The 12,812-nt window shown below is 48.3% G+C and overlaps 1 long non-coding RNA gene across 1 annotated transcript; it reads left to right on the forward strand.

The window, feature by feature from the left end:
• The first annotated feature begins 4,387 nt into the window (after positions 1-4,387).
• LOC135231288 (uncharacterized) lies at positions 4,388-12,277 on the forward strand. The gene is made up of 2 exons (XR_010321987.1): positions 4,388-6,698; positions 7,107-12,277. It is a non-coding gene; the product is annotated as an uncharacterized LOC135231288 (long non-coding RNA).
• The last annotated feature ends 535 nt before the right edge of the window (positions 12,278-12,812 follow it).

The following is a 12,812-nucleotide window of genomic DNA, read 5'->3' on the forward strand; positions in this document are numbered from 1 at the left end:
AACTAAACAGAACCCGTAAACTTAACCCTAACACGAAACACAACCTTAACACGAACCTGAAAACTAACCCAAACCTTAGCCATAACCCTAACCCTAACCCTCACCCTAGCTTAAACTTCACCCTATCCCTAACCTAAAGCTCACCCTAATTCTAATTATGTTTAGTTTTAGGGCTAGGGTTAGGGTGAAGTTTATGTTAACCTAATTCTAAACCTATCCCTACCCCTAAACCTAACCCTCACCTTAACCTTGGCCCACCTGGAACCCTAAAACTAACCCTTACAATAACTCGGACCCTAACCCTCACCCTAAACTTAATCCTAATCCTAACCCTGACCATAACCCTAACCTAACCTTAACCCTAACTTTAACCCTACGATAAACTCAAACCTAACCCTAACCCCGAACAATAACTCTAACCAAAATTTCACCCTACCCATAACCCTAAACCTACCCTAACTTCATTCAAATCCTAACCCTAACCAAAACTAAAGCTAACCCTAAACCTAACGCAAACCCTAACCCTGACCCTAAGCTGAACCCTTACCCCTAACCCTAACCCTAACCCTAACCCTCACGCTTAACATAAACTTCACCCTAACACTAGCCCTAAAACTAAACATAATACTAAATCTCCCCAACCCTGACCCTAACCCTAATCCTAACCATATACCTAACCCTAACCTTAAACATAATCCTAACCCTGACCCTAAATCTATCTCTAACCCTAATCCTAACCCTAAAACTTACCCTACACACTCAGCTTAAATGGAAACCTAGCACTAACCCTCACACTAACATCTAAACCTAAACCCTACCCTTAACCTAATCTTATCTCTAACCTTTACCTAGCCCTAAACCTAACCATGACTTAACCGTAACACTTACCCTAACCCTAAAACTAATCTTAACCCTAATCCTAACCTTAACCCTAACCCTAACCCTAACCCCTAACACTAACCCTAAGCTCAACCCTCACACTTAACTTAAACTGCACCCTGACCCTAACCTTAAACTAAACCCTAACCCTAAAGCTAACCCTAACATTAACCCAAACACCAAAACCTAACCCTGACACTAACACTAACCCTAAACTTAACCCTAACCTGATCCTAACCTTAACCCAAACACCTAACTCTAATATTTACCCTAACGCTAATCTTAACTTAACTTTCACCCTATACATAAGCATAACCCTAAAATTAAACCTAACCCTAAACTATCCCCTCAGTCTAGCCCTAACCCTAACTCTAACTCTAACCCTGACCCTAACCGTAACACTGTAAAACATCAGCTTAACTGTAAATCTAACACTAACCCTCACACGAACCCTAACCCTTTCCCTAAACCTAACCCTATCCCTAGCCCTAACCCTAACCCTGACCTAAACATAACCCTTACCCTAACCCTAAACTTAACCCTAACCTTAACTCTACCCTAACCCTAACACTAACAAAAACTCTAAACCTGACCCGAACCCTACCCCTAAACCCTAGCACTAACTCTAACTCTACACCTAATCCTAACCCTAACCTAGACGTACCCTTGACCGTAAACCTAGCCTTAACCCTAACCTTACCCCTACCCTATCCCTAACCGTAAACCTAACCCTAACACTAATCTTAATCCTAACTCTAACCTTAACCCTAACCCTTACCCTAACCCTCACTATTAACTGAAAATTCACCCTAACCCTAACCCTAACTCTAACTCTAACCCTAACCATAACACTTACCCTAAACCCTCACCTTAACTGTAAACCTAACACTAAACCTCACCCGAACCCCTAACCGAATCCCCAACCCTAAACCTGCCGCTATCCCTAAACTTATCCCTAACCCTAACCCAAACACGAACAGTAACACTAATCTAATACTAACCCTTATATTAACCCTAAACTTAACCCTACCCTAACCATAAACCTAACCCTAACACCCTAAACGTAAACTCTAACACTAAGTATAATCCTCACCGTAATCCTAACCCTTACCTTGACCCTCACTATGAACCTAAACATCACTCTAACCCTGAACCTAAACCTAACACTAACCCTAAACGTAACTCCTAACACTAACCCGAACCCTAAAACTAACCTTAACACTAACCTGAACACAAAATCAAACTTCAGCCCTAATCATAAGAATAACCCTCACCCCGTCCTAAGGTTCATCCAACACTAACCCTAACCTTCACCCTAAACCTAAACCTAACCCAAACCCTAACCTTAAACCAAACTCTAACCATAACACTACTCCACCTGTAACCCTAAAACTAAGCCTTACATTAGCCCTGAACCTAACCCTAGACCTAATCCTAATCCTAACCCTAACCCTAACTCTAAGCTTGATCCTAAATAGAACACTAACTCTAATTCTAAACCTGAACCTAAACCGAAATCTTACCCTACACCTAACCCTAACCCTGAACCTAACCCTAACTCTAACCCTAAGAATAACACTGACCCTAAACCCTCACCTTAACTGTAAAACTAACCGCAACCCTCACCCTAACCCCTAACCGTATCCCCCAACCCTAACCCTAATGCTATTCCTAACCCTAACACTAACCTGAACCCCTAAGCCCTAACGATAACCCTAACCCCTAACCCAAACCCTAACCCCTAACACCAAAGCCTAACCCAAACCTTAACCCTAAGTCTCACCCTAACTCTAACTCTAACATTAACCTGAAACCTAATAATAAACCTAACCCTAACCCTAAACCAAACCTAACCATGACCAGAACCACAATGACTAACCGGAACCCTCACCCAAACCCTAACCCTAAACTAAAACTCTAACCCTTAACACCTTACCATAACCAGAATCCTAACCCTACCCAACCCGAACCCTAAACCTAACCCTCACCCAAACGACAAAGACTAACACAAACCGTGACCCTAATCCTAACCATAACACTAAACTTAACCCTAACCTAAAATTTAACCCTAACCCTAAAACTAAAAAGAACCCGTAAACTTAACCCTAACCCTAAACATAACCTTAACACTAACCTGAAACCAAACTCAAACCTTAACCATAACCCTAAAACTAACCCTCAGCCTATCTTAAACTTCACCCTATCCCTAAGCTAAAGCTCACCCTAACTTTAACCCTAACCCTACCCCTAAATCAAACCCTAAACTTAACCTTGGCCCACCTGTAGTACCCTAAACCTAACCCTTACAATAACTCTGACCCTAACCCTCACCCTTACCCTAACCCTAACTGTAACCCTCACCCTTAACCTAAACTTCACACTAACCCTAAATCTAAACATAACCCTACCCCCAAACATAACCCCTAACCCTAATCCAAACGCTAAACCTAACCTTAACGCTAACCTGAACACGAACCCAAACTCTAGACCTAACCTTAAAAATAACACTCACCATATCGTAAACTTCATCCAAACTCTAACCCTAAATCTAAACCTAACCCAAACCTTAAACTTAAACTTTAATCATAACGCTAGTCCACCTGTAACCCTAAACCTAACCCTTACAATAGCCCTGAACCTAACAATAACCCTTACCCAAAACCCTAACCCAAATCCTAACCCGAAGCCTAAACCGAAGGCTAACGTGAACCCAAACCCGAACCCTAAACACAAACCATATCACTAGCCCTAGCCCTAGGCCCTAGCCCAAGTCCTAGCCCTAGCCCTAGCCCTAACCCTAACACTAACTCGAACCCTAAAACCTAACCCTAAACATTAACCCTAACCCTGAACACTAACCCTAACACTAACCGCTAACCCTAAACCCAAACCCTAAAAACTAACCCTAACCCTGAACACTAACCCTAACACTAACTGCTAACCCTAAACCCTAACCCTAACCCTAAACCCTAACACTAACCCTAACACTAACCATGAACCCTAACCCTAAACTCTAACCATCAGCCTAACCCAAAACCCTAACCCTAACCCTAAACTCTAGCCCTAAAACCCTAGCCCTAGACCTAGCCCTAACACCAAGCCCTAGCCCTAGCCCTAGCCCTAACCCTAACCCTAACCTCTAACCTCTAAAACTAACCCTAGCCCTAACCCTAAACCCTAAATCCTAACCCTAAACCCAAACTCTAAACCTAACACTGACTCTAACCCCTAACCCTGACCCAGACCCTGACCCTAAACCGTGACAATGACCCTAAACCCTGACCATGACCCTAACCCTGACCGTGACCCTAACCTGACCCTAAACTCTGACCCTGACACTAAACACTGACTCTGACCCTGACCCTAAACTCTATCACTAAACACTAAACCCTAACCCCTAGCCCTAACACATAGCCCTAACCTTACCCCAACCCTAATCCTAAACCCTAAACCCTAACCATAAAAACAAACCCTAAACCTAACCCTGACCCTAACCCCTAACCCTGACCCTAAACCCTGACCATAAACCCTGACCCTGACACTAAAAACTGACCCTGACCCTAAACTCGAACACTAAACCCTAAAACCTAACCTTAACCCCTAAACCCGATCCCGAACCATAACCCTAACACTAAACTAAACCCTAAACCCTAACCTGTGTAGGGAGTGAGGAGGTGGGAGGGACTAGGCTGGGCGCTGTGAAGGGACTCAGGAGGTGGGAGAGACCATGCAGGGCCCTGTATAGAGAGTGAGAGACCAGGCAGGGCACTGTACAGGGAGTAAGATGGTGGGACAAAAGAGACAGAAACCTGTGTAGGGAGTGAAGAGCTGAGAGACCAGACAGAGACCTTTGTAGGGAGTGAGGAGGTGGGTGAGACCAGGCAGGGCCCTGAGTAGGGAGAGAGGAGATGGAAGAGACCAGGCAGGGACAGGTGTAGGAAGTGAGGAGGTGGGAGGGACCAGGAAGGGCCCTGTGTAAGGAGTGAGGATGTGGAAGAGAACAGGCAGAGAACTGTGTAGGGAGTAAGGAGGTGGGACAGACCAGGCAGAGACCTTTACAGGGATGGAGGAGGTGGGAGAGAAAAGGCGGGGCCCTGAGTAGGGAGTGAGGAGCTGGGAGCAACCAGGCACGGCCATGTCTAGGGAGTGAGGAGGTGGGAGAGGTCAGGCAGGGACCTGTGTAGGGAGTTAGGCCTTAGGAGAGACCAGGCAGAGACCTGCATAGGGAGTGAGGAGGTGAGAGAGACCAGGTAGGATGCTGTGTAAAGAGTGAGGATGTAGGAGAGACCAGGCAGGGCCCTGTGTAGGGAGTGAAGAGGTGGGAGAACCATTCAGAGACCTGCATAGGGAGTGAGGAGATGGGAGAGACCAGGAAGGGCCCTCCGTAGGGAGTGAGTTGGCCAGAGATCAGGCATGTCCCTGTATGGAGTAAGGATATGGGAGAGACCAGGCAGGGCCCTGTGCAGGGAGTTAGGAGGTGGGAGAGAAGAGGCAGAGAAGAGTGTAGGGAGTGAGGAGGTGGGACAGACCAGGCAGGGCTCTGTGCATAGAGAAGATGGGAGACACCAGACAGGGCCCTGTGTAGGGAGTGAAGAAGAGGGAGACCCAGGTAGAGTCCTGCTTAGGGAGTGAGGAGATGGGAGAGACCAGGCAGAGCCAAGTATAGGGAGTGAGGAGATGGGAGAGACCAGGCAGGCCCTGTGTAAGGAGTGATGAGGTGGGAGAGACCAAGCAGGACCCTGTGCAGGGTGTGAGGGGGAGGGAGCATCCAGGCAGGGCCCTGTGGAGGGAGTGAGGTGTTGGGAGAGACCACACAGGTCCTGTGTAGGGAGCGAGAATGTGCCAGAGATCAGGCAGGGCCCTGTGTAGAGAGTGAGGAAGTGGGAGAGAACAGACAGAGACATATGTAGGGAGTAAGCAGAAGGGAGACACCAGGCAGGGCCCTCTGTAGGGAGTGAGGAGGAGGGACATACCAGGCAGGGCCCTGTGTAAGGAGTGAGGAGGTGGGAGAATCCAGGCAGACACCTGTGTAGGGAGTGAGGAGCTGGAAGAGACCAGGCAGGGACCTGTGTAGGTCCTGAGGAGGTGGGAGAGGCCAGGCAGCGTCCTGTGTAGGGAGTGAGAAGGTGGGAGAGACCAGGCAGGGCCCTATGTTGGGAGTGAGGATGCAGGAGAGAAGAGGCAGAGATGTGGGAGAGACCAGGCAAAGACCTGTGAAGGGACTGAGGAGGTGGGAGAGACCTGGCAGGGCCCAGTGTAGGGAGTGAGTATCTTGGAGAGAAGAGGCAGAGACCTGTGTAGGGATTGAGAAGAAGGAGAGACCAGGCCGGGCCCTGTGGAGGGAGTGAGGAGGTGGGAGAGGCCAGGCAGAGCCCTGTGTAGCGAGTGAGGTGTTAGGAGAGACCAGGCAGGGCCCTGTGTAGGGAGTGATGAGGTGAGAGAGACCAGGTAGGACCCTGTGTACAGAGTGAGGATGTGGAAGAGAACAGGCAAGGCTGTGTGTAGGAAGTAAGGTGGTGGAGATACCAGTCAGGGACCTGTGTAGGGATTGAGGAAGTGGGAGAGACCAGGCAGGACCCTGTGTAGGGAGTGAGGAGGTGGGAGAGACCATCAGGGCCCTGTGTAGGGAGTGAGGAGGTGATAGAGAACAGGTAAGGCCCTGCATACACAGTGAGGAGTTGGGAGAGACCACCCAGATACCTGAGTAGGGAGTCAGGATGTGGGAGAGATCAGGCAGAGCCCTGTGTAGGAAGTGAGGTGTTAGGAGAGACCAGGCAGGGCCCTGTGTAGGGAGTGAGGAGGTGGGAGAGACCAGGCAGGTCTGTGTGTAGGGAGTAAGGAGGTGGAGATGCCAGGCAGGGCCCTGTGTAGGGAGTGAGGATGTAGGAGAGATCATCAGGGCCCTGTGCAGGGAGTGAGCAGATGGGATACACCAGGCAGGGCCCTGTATAGGGAGTGAGGAGATGGGAGAGAACAAGCACAGCCCTGTGTAGGGAGTGAGAAGAAGGGAGATAACAGCCAGAAACACAGTGCAGGGACTGAGGAGGTGGGAGAGGTAAGGCAGGACCCTGTGTAGGGAGTGAGGGGGTGATAGAGACCAGGCAGAGCCCTGTGTAGGGAGTGAGGAGGTGGGAGAGGCCAGGCATGGCCCTGTGTAGGGAGTGAGGAGGTGGGAGAGACCAGGCAGGGCCCTGTGGAGGGAGTAAGGAGGTGGAGAGACCAGGCAGTGGCTTGTTTAGGGAGTGAGCAGGTGCGAGAGAACATCAGGGCCCTGTGTAGGGAGTGAGGAGGAGGGAGAAAACAGGCTAACACCTGTGTATGTAGTAAGGAGGTGGGAAAGACCACCCAGAGACCTGTGTAGGGATTGAGGAATGGGAGGGAACAGGCAGAGAACTGTGTAGGGAGTGAGGAGGTAGGAGAGACCAGGCAAGGCCCTGTGTAGGGAGCGAAGAGGTGGAGAACCAGGCAGAGTCCTGCATAGGGAGTGAGAAGGCGAGAGAGGACAGGCAGAGCCCTGCGTAGGGAGTGAGGAGGTGGGATTGACTAGGCAGGACCCTGGGTAGGGTGTGAGGAGGTGGGAGATTCCAGGCAGGGCCCTTTGTAGGGAGTGAGGTGTTGGGAGAGACCAGGCAGAGTCCTGTGTAGGGAGTGAGGATTTGGGAGAGACCAGGCAGGGCCCTGTGTATGGCCTGAGGAGGTTAGAAATACCAGGCAGGGCCCTGAGTAGGGAGTGAGGAAGTGGGAGAGAAGAGGCAGGGCCCTGTCTAGGGATTGAAGAGGTGGGAGAGAACAGGCAGAGACCCTTGTAGGGAATGGGGAGGTGGGAGAACCATGCCGAGACCTGTGTAGGGATGGAGAAGGTGGGAGGGACCAGTTAGGGCCCTGTGTGTGCAGTCAGGATGTGAGAGAGAGGAGGCAGGGCCCTGTGTGAATTGAGGATGGGGGAGAGGCCAGGCGGGGCCCTGTTTAGGGAGTGAGGAGGTGGGAGAGATCATCAGGGCCCTGTAAAGGGAGTGAGGAGGTGAGAGAGGCCAGTCAGGGACCTGTGTAGGGAGTTAGGCGTTAGGAGAGACCAGGCAGGGCCCTGTGTAGGGAGTGAGGAGGTGGGAGAGACCAGGCAGAGACCTGCATAGGGAGTGAGGAGGTGAGAGAGACCAGGTAGGATGCTGTATAAAGAGTGAGGATGTAGGAGAGACTAGCCAGAGCCCTGTGTAGGGAGTAAGGAGGTGGAGAGACCAGGCAGGGTCCTGTTTAGGGAGTGAGGAGGTGGGAGAGATCATCAGGGCCCTGTAAAGGGAGTGAGGAGGTGGGAGAGACCACCCAGATACCTGTGTAGGGACTGAGGAGGTGGGAGAGAAAAGACAGAGCCCTGTGTAGGGAGTGAGGAGGTGGGAGATACCAGGCAGGGCCCTGTGTAGGGAGTGAGGAGGTGGCAGGGAGCAGTCAGAGACCTGTGTAGGGAGTGAGGAGGTGGCAGAGACCAGGCAGGGCCCTGTCTAGGGAGTGAGGAGTTGGAAGAGACCAGGCAGAGACCTGTGTACTGAGTCAGGAGGTGGGAAAGAACAGGCAGGACTGTGTTTAGCAAGTGAGGGGGTGAGAGAGAATAGGCAGAAACTTGTGTAGGGAGTGAGAAGATGGAAGACAGCAGGCAGGGCCCTGTGTAGGGAGTGAAGAGGTGGGAGAAACATTCAGAGACCTGAATAGGGAGTGAGGAGTTCAGGCAAGTCCCTTTGTATGGAGTAAGGATGTGGGAGAGACCAGGCAGGGCCCTGTGCAGGGAGTGAGGAGGTAGGAGAGATCAGGCAGGGACTGGTGTAGGGAGTGAGGAGGTGGGAGAGACCAGGCAGGGCTCCGTGTAGGAAGTGAGGAAGTGGGAAAGAACAGGCAGAAAGCTGTGTATGGAGTGAGAAGATGGGAGACACTAGCCAGGGCCCTGTGTAGGGAGTGAAGAGGTGGGAGAACAAGGCAGGGTCCTGCATAGAGAGTGAGGAGGTGGGAGAGGACAGGCAGAGCCCTGCTTAGGGAGTGAGGATGTGGGAGAGACAAAGCAGGGCTCTTTGTAAGGAGTGATGAGGTGGGAGAGACTAGGCAGGACCCTGCTAGGGGTTATTGATATTGTAAGGGTTAGGTTTAGGGTTAGGGTAGGGGTAAGTTAGGGTTAAGGCTAGCTTTACTGTAAAGGGTGGGGCCAGGTTAGGGTTAGGGTTAGGTTTAGAGTTCGAGTTAGATCTAGGGTTTAGGGTTAGGGTTAGGGTCCAGTTTAGAGTTATTGTTAGGTTTAGGGTTAGGGTTAGGGTAGAGTTAAGGTTAGGGTTAAGTTTAGGGTTAGGGTAAGGATTAAGTTTAGGTCAGGGTTAGGGTTAGGATGAGTGATAGGGTTAGGGAAAGGGTTAGGGGTTCGTGTGACGGTTAGTGTTACATTTACAGTTAAGCTGATGTTTTAGGGTGTTACTGCCAGGGTTAGGGTTAGAGTTAGGGTTAGGGTTAGGGCGAGAATTAGAGGATAGTTTAGGGTTAGGTGTAATTTTAGGGTTAGGGTTAGGCTTAGGTTTAGGGTGAAGTTTAGGTTAAGGATGAGGGTTAGGATTAGGCTTTGGTGTTTAGGTTAAGGTTAGCGTTACATTTAGGGTTAGGCTTAGTGTTAGGTTTTGCGTTAAGTGTTTGGGTTAATGTTAGGGTCAGGTTTAAGGTTAGGTTTAGGGTTAGGGTTAGTGTTTGGTTTAGGGTTAGGGTTAGGGTGAAGTTTAAGTTAAGGGTGAGTGTTGAGCTTAGGGTTAGTGTTGGGGTTAGGGTTAGGGTTAAGGTTAGAATTAAGTTTAGGGTTAAGGTCAGGTTTAGAGTTAGGGTAAGTGTTAGGGTTAAGTCATAGTTAGGTTTAGGACTAGTTTTTAGTTAGAGATAGGGTTGGGTTCAGGGTTGGGCTTAGGTTTAGATGTTAGGGTGAGGGATAGTGCTAGGTTTCCATTCAAACTGAGTGTGTAGGGTAAGTTTTAGGGTTAAAGTTAGAGTTAGAGTCAGGGTTAGGTTTAAGTTTAGTGTTGGGATTATGTTTATGGTTAGGGTCAGGGTTGGGGAGATTTAGTGTTTAGGGTTACAGTGAATTTATGTTCTGCGAGAGGGTTAGGGTTAGGGCTTTGGGTTCGGGTTAGGGGTTTGGGTTAGAGTCAGGGTTAGGGTTAGGTTTAGGGTTAGGGTTAGGTTTAGTGTTAGTGTTAGTTTTGCTTAGGGTTAGGGTTTGAATGAAGTTAGGGTAGGCTTAGCGTTATGCTTAGGGTGAAATTTTGGTTAAGGGTGAGGGTTCGGCTTAGGCTTAGGGTTAGAGTTAGGGTCAGTGGTTAGGGTTAGGTTTAGGGTTAAGGTTAGGTTTAGGCTAAGGATTAGGGTTAGAGTTACGGTTAAGGGTTAACATTTCAGTTAGGTTTAGGTTAGGGTTATAATTAGGGTTAAGTTTAGGGTTAGGGTAAGAGTGAGAGTTACATTTACAGTTAAGATGAGGGTTTTGGGTAAGTGTTACAGTTAAGATTAGGGTTAGGGCTAGGGTTAGGGTTAGAGTTAGGTTTAAGATTATGGTAGGCTTAAAGATAGGGTTAAGGTTAGGTTAGGGTTAGGGTCAGGGTTAGGATTAGAATTAGGTTTAGGGTGAGGATTAGGGTCAGAGTTATTGTAAGGGTTAGGTTTCGGGTTACAGGTGGGCCAAGGTTAAGGTGAGGGTTAGGTTTAGGGGTAGGGTTAGGGTTAAAGTTAGAGCGAGTTTTAGGTTAGGAATAGGGTGAAGTTTAAGACAGGGTGAGGGTTAGGGTTATGGCTAAGGTTTGGGCTTGTTTTCAGGTTAGTGTTAAGGTTATGTTCAGGGTTAGGGTTAAGTTCATGGGTTGTGTTTAGTTTTAGGGTTAGGGTTAGATTTAAGGTTAGGGTTAAGTTTAGTGTTACGGTTAGGGTAAGGGTTACGGTTGTGTTAGGCGTTGTGGTTGGGGTGAGGGTTAGGTTTAGGGTTAGGGTTGGGTAGGGTTTGGATTATGGTTATGGTAAGGTGTTAGAGTTAGAGGTGTAGTTTAGGATTAGGTTTTGGGTGAGGGTTCCGGTTAGACCTTGTGGTTCTGGTCATGGTTAGGTTTGGTTTAGGGTTAGGGTTAGGTTCATGATTAGGTTTCGGGTTAGTGTTAGAGTTAGGGTGAGAGTTAGGGTTAAGGTTTTTGCTAGGCTTTCGCTTTGGTGTTAGGGTTTGGGTTAGGGTTAGGGTTATCATTAGGGCTCAGGGGTTTCAGGTTAGTGTTAGGGTTAGGGTTAGGGATAGCATTAGGGTTAGCGTTGTGGGATACGGTTAGGGGTTAGGGTGAGGGTTACGGTTAGTTTTACAGTTAAGGTGAGGGTTTAGGGTAAGTGTTATGATTAGGGTTAGAGTTAGAGTTAGGGTTAGGTTTAGGGTTAGGGTTAGGTGTAGGGTAAGATTTAGGTTTAGGTCCAAGTTGAGGGTTAGACTTAGTGTTCTATTTAGGGTCAAGGTTAGAGTTAGGGTTAGGGTTAGGATTAGGTCTAGGTTTAGGATTAGGATTAAGTTTAGGGTTAGGTTCAGGGCTATTGTAAGTGTTTGGTTTAGGGTTACAGATGGACTAGCGTTATTCTTAGAGTTAGGTTTAAGGTTAGGGTTTGGGTTAGGTCTAGGTTTAGGGTTAAGGTTATGGTTAGTGTTTGGATGAAGTTCAGGATAGGGTGAGGGTTATTTTTATGGTGAGGGCTAGGGTTTGGGTTTGTGTTCAGGTTAGTGTTAAGGATAGGTTTAGGGTTCGGTTAGGGTTAGGCGTTATGTCTAGGGTCAGCGTTAGGTTAGGTTTAGGGTTAGTGTCAAGTTTAGGTTAAGGGTGAGGGTTATGATAAGGGTTAGGATTATAGACGGTGTTAGACGTTAGGTTTAGGGTGTTAGGGTTAGGTTTATGGTTAGGGTAGATTTAAGTTTAGGTTTAATATTAGGGTTAGGGTTAGATTTGGGTTACTGTTCGTATTAGGGTTAGGGTTAGGGATAAGTTTGGGGCTAGCGTTAGGTTTAGGGTTGGGGATACGGTTAAGGATTAGGGTGAGGGTTAGGGTTAGGTTTACAGTTAAGGCGAGGGTTTAGGGTAATTGTTATGGTTAGGGTTAGAGTTAGAGTTAGGCTTAGGGTTAGGGTGAAGTTTCAGTTAGTAGTCAGGGTTAGGCTTAAGGTTAGAGTAGGGTTAAGGTTAGTGTTTGGGTTAGGTATAGCGTTAGGGTATGGGTAGGGGTAAGGTTAGGGTTAAGGCTAGGTTTACGGTAAAGGGTAGGGCTAGCTTAGGGTTAGATTTAGAGTTAGAGTTAGTGCTAGGGTTTAGGATTATGGTTATGGTCAGGTTTAGAGTTATTGTTAGGGTTAGGGTAGAGTTAAGGTTAGGGTTAATTTAGGGTTAGAGAAAGGGTTAGGTTTAGGTCTGGGTTAGGTGTAGGATGCGGGGTAGGGTTAGGGTTAGGGGTTCATGGGAGGGTTAGTGTTAAGTTTCCATTAAGCTGATGTTTTAGGGTGTTACTGTTAGGGCTAGGGTTAGCATTAGGTTTAGGGTCAGGGCTAGAGTTAGGGGATAGTTAAGGGTTAGCTTTACTTTCAGGGTTAGGGTTAGCCTTAGGTTTAGGGTGAAGTTTAGGTTAAGGATGAGGGTTAGGGTTAGGGTTAGGCATTTGGGTTAAGGTTAGGGTTAGGTTTAGGATTAGGCTTAGGGTTAGGGTTAGGTGTTTGGGTTAATGTTAGGGTCAGGTTTAGGGTTCGGCTTAGGGTTAGGGCTACAGCTGGGGTAAAGTTTAATTGAAGGGTGAGGGTTGAGCTTAGGGTTAGCGTTAGGGGTTAGGGTTAGAGCTTAGGTTAGGATTAAGTTTAGGGTTAAGGTTAGGTTTAGATTTAGGGTTAGGGTTAGTGTTAGGGTTAAGTC

Source organism: Loxodonta africana, chromosome 4 (genome assembly GCF_030014295.1).
Source record: "Loxodonta africana isolate mLoxAfr1 chromosome 4, mLoxAfr1.hap2, whole genome shotgun sequence".
Taxonomy (NCBI): domain Eukaryota; kingdom Metazoa; phylum Chordata; class Mammalia; order Proboscidea; family Elephantidae; genus Loxodonta; species Loxodonta africana.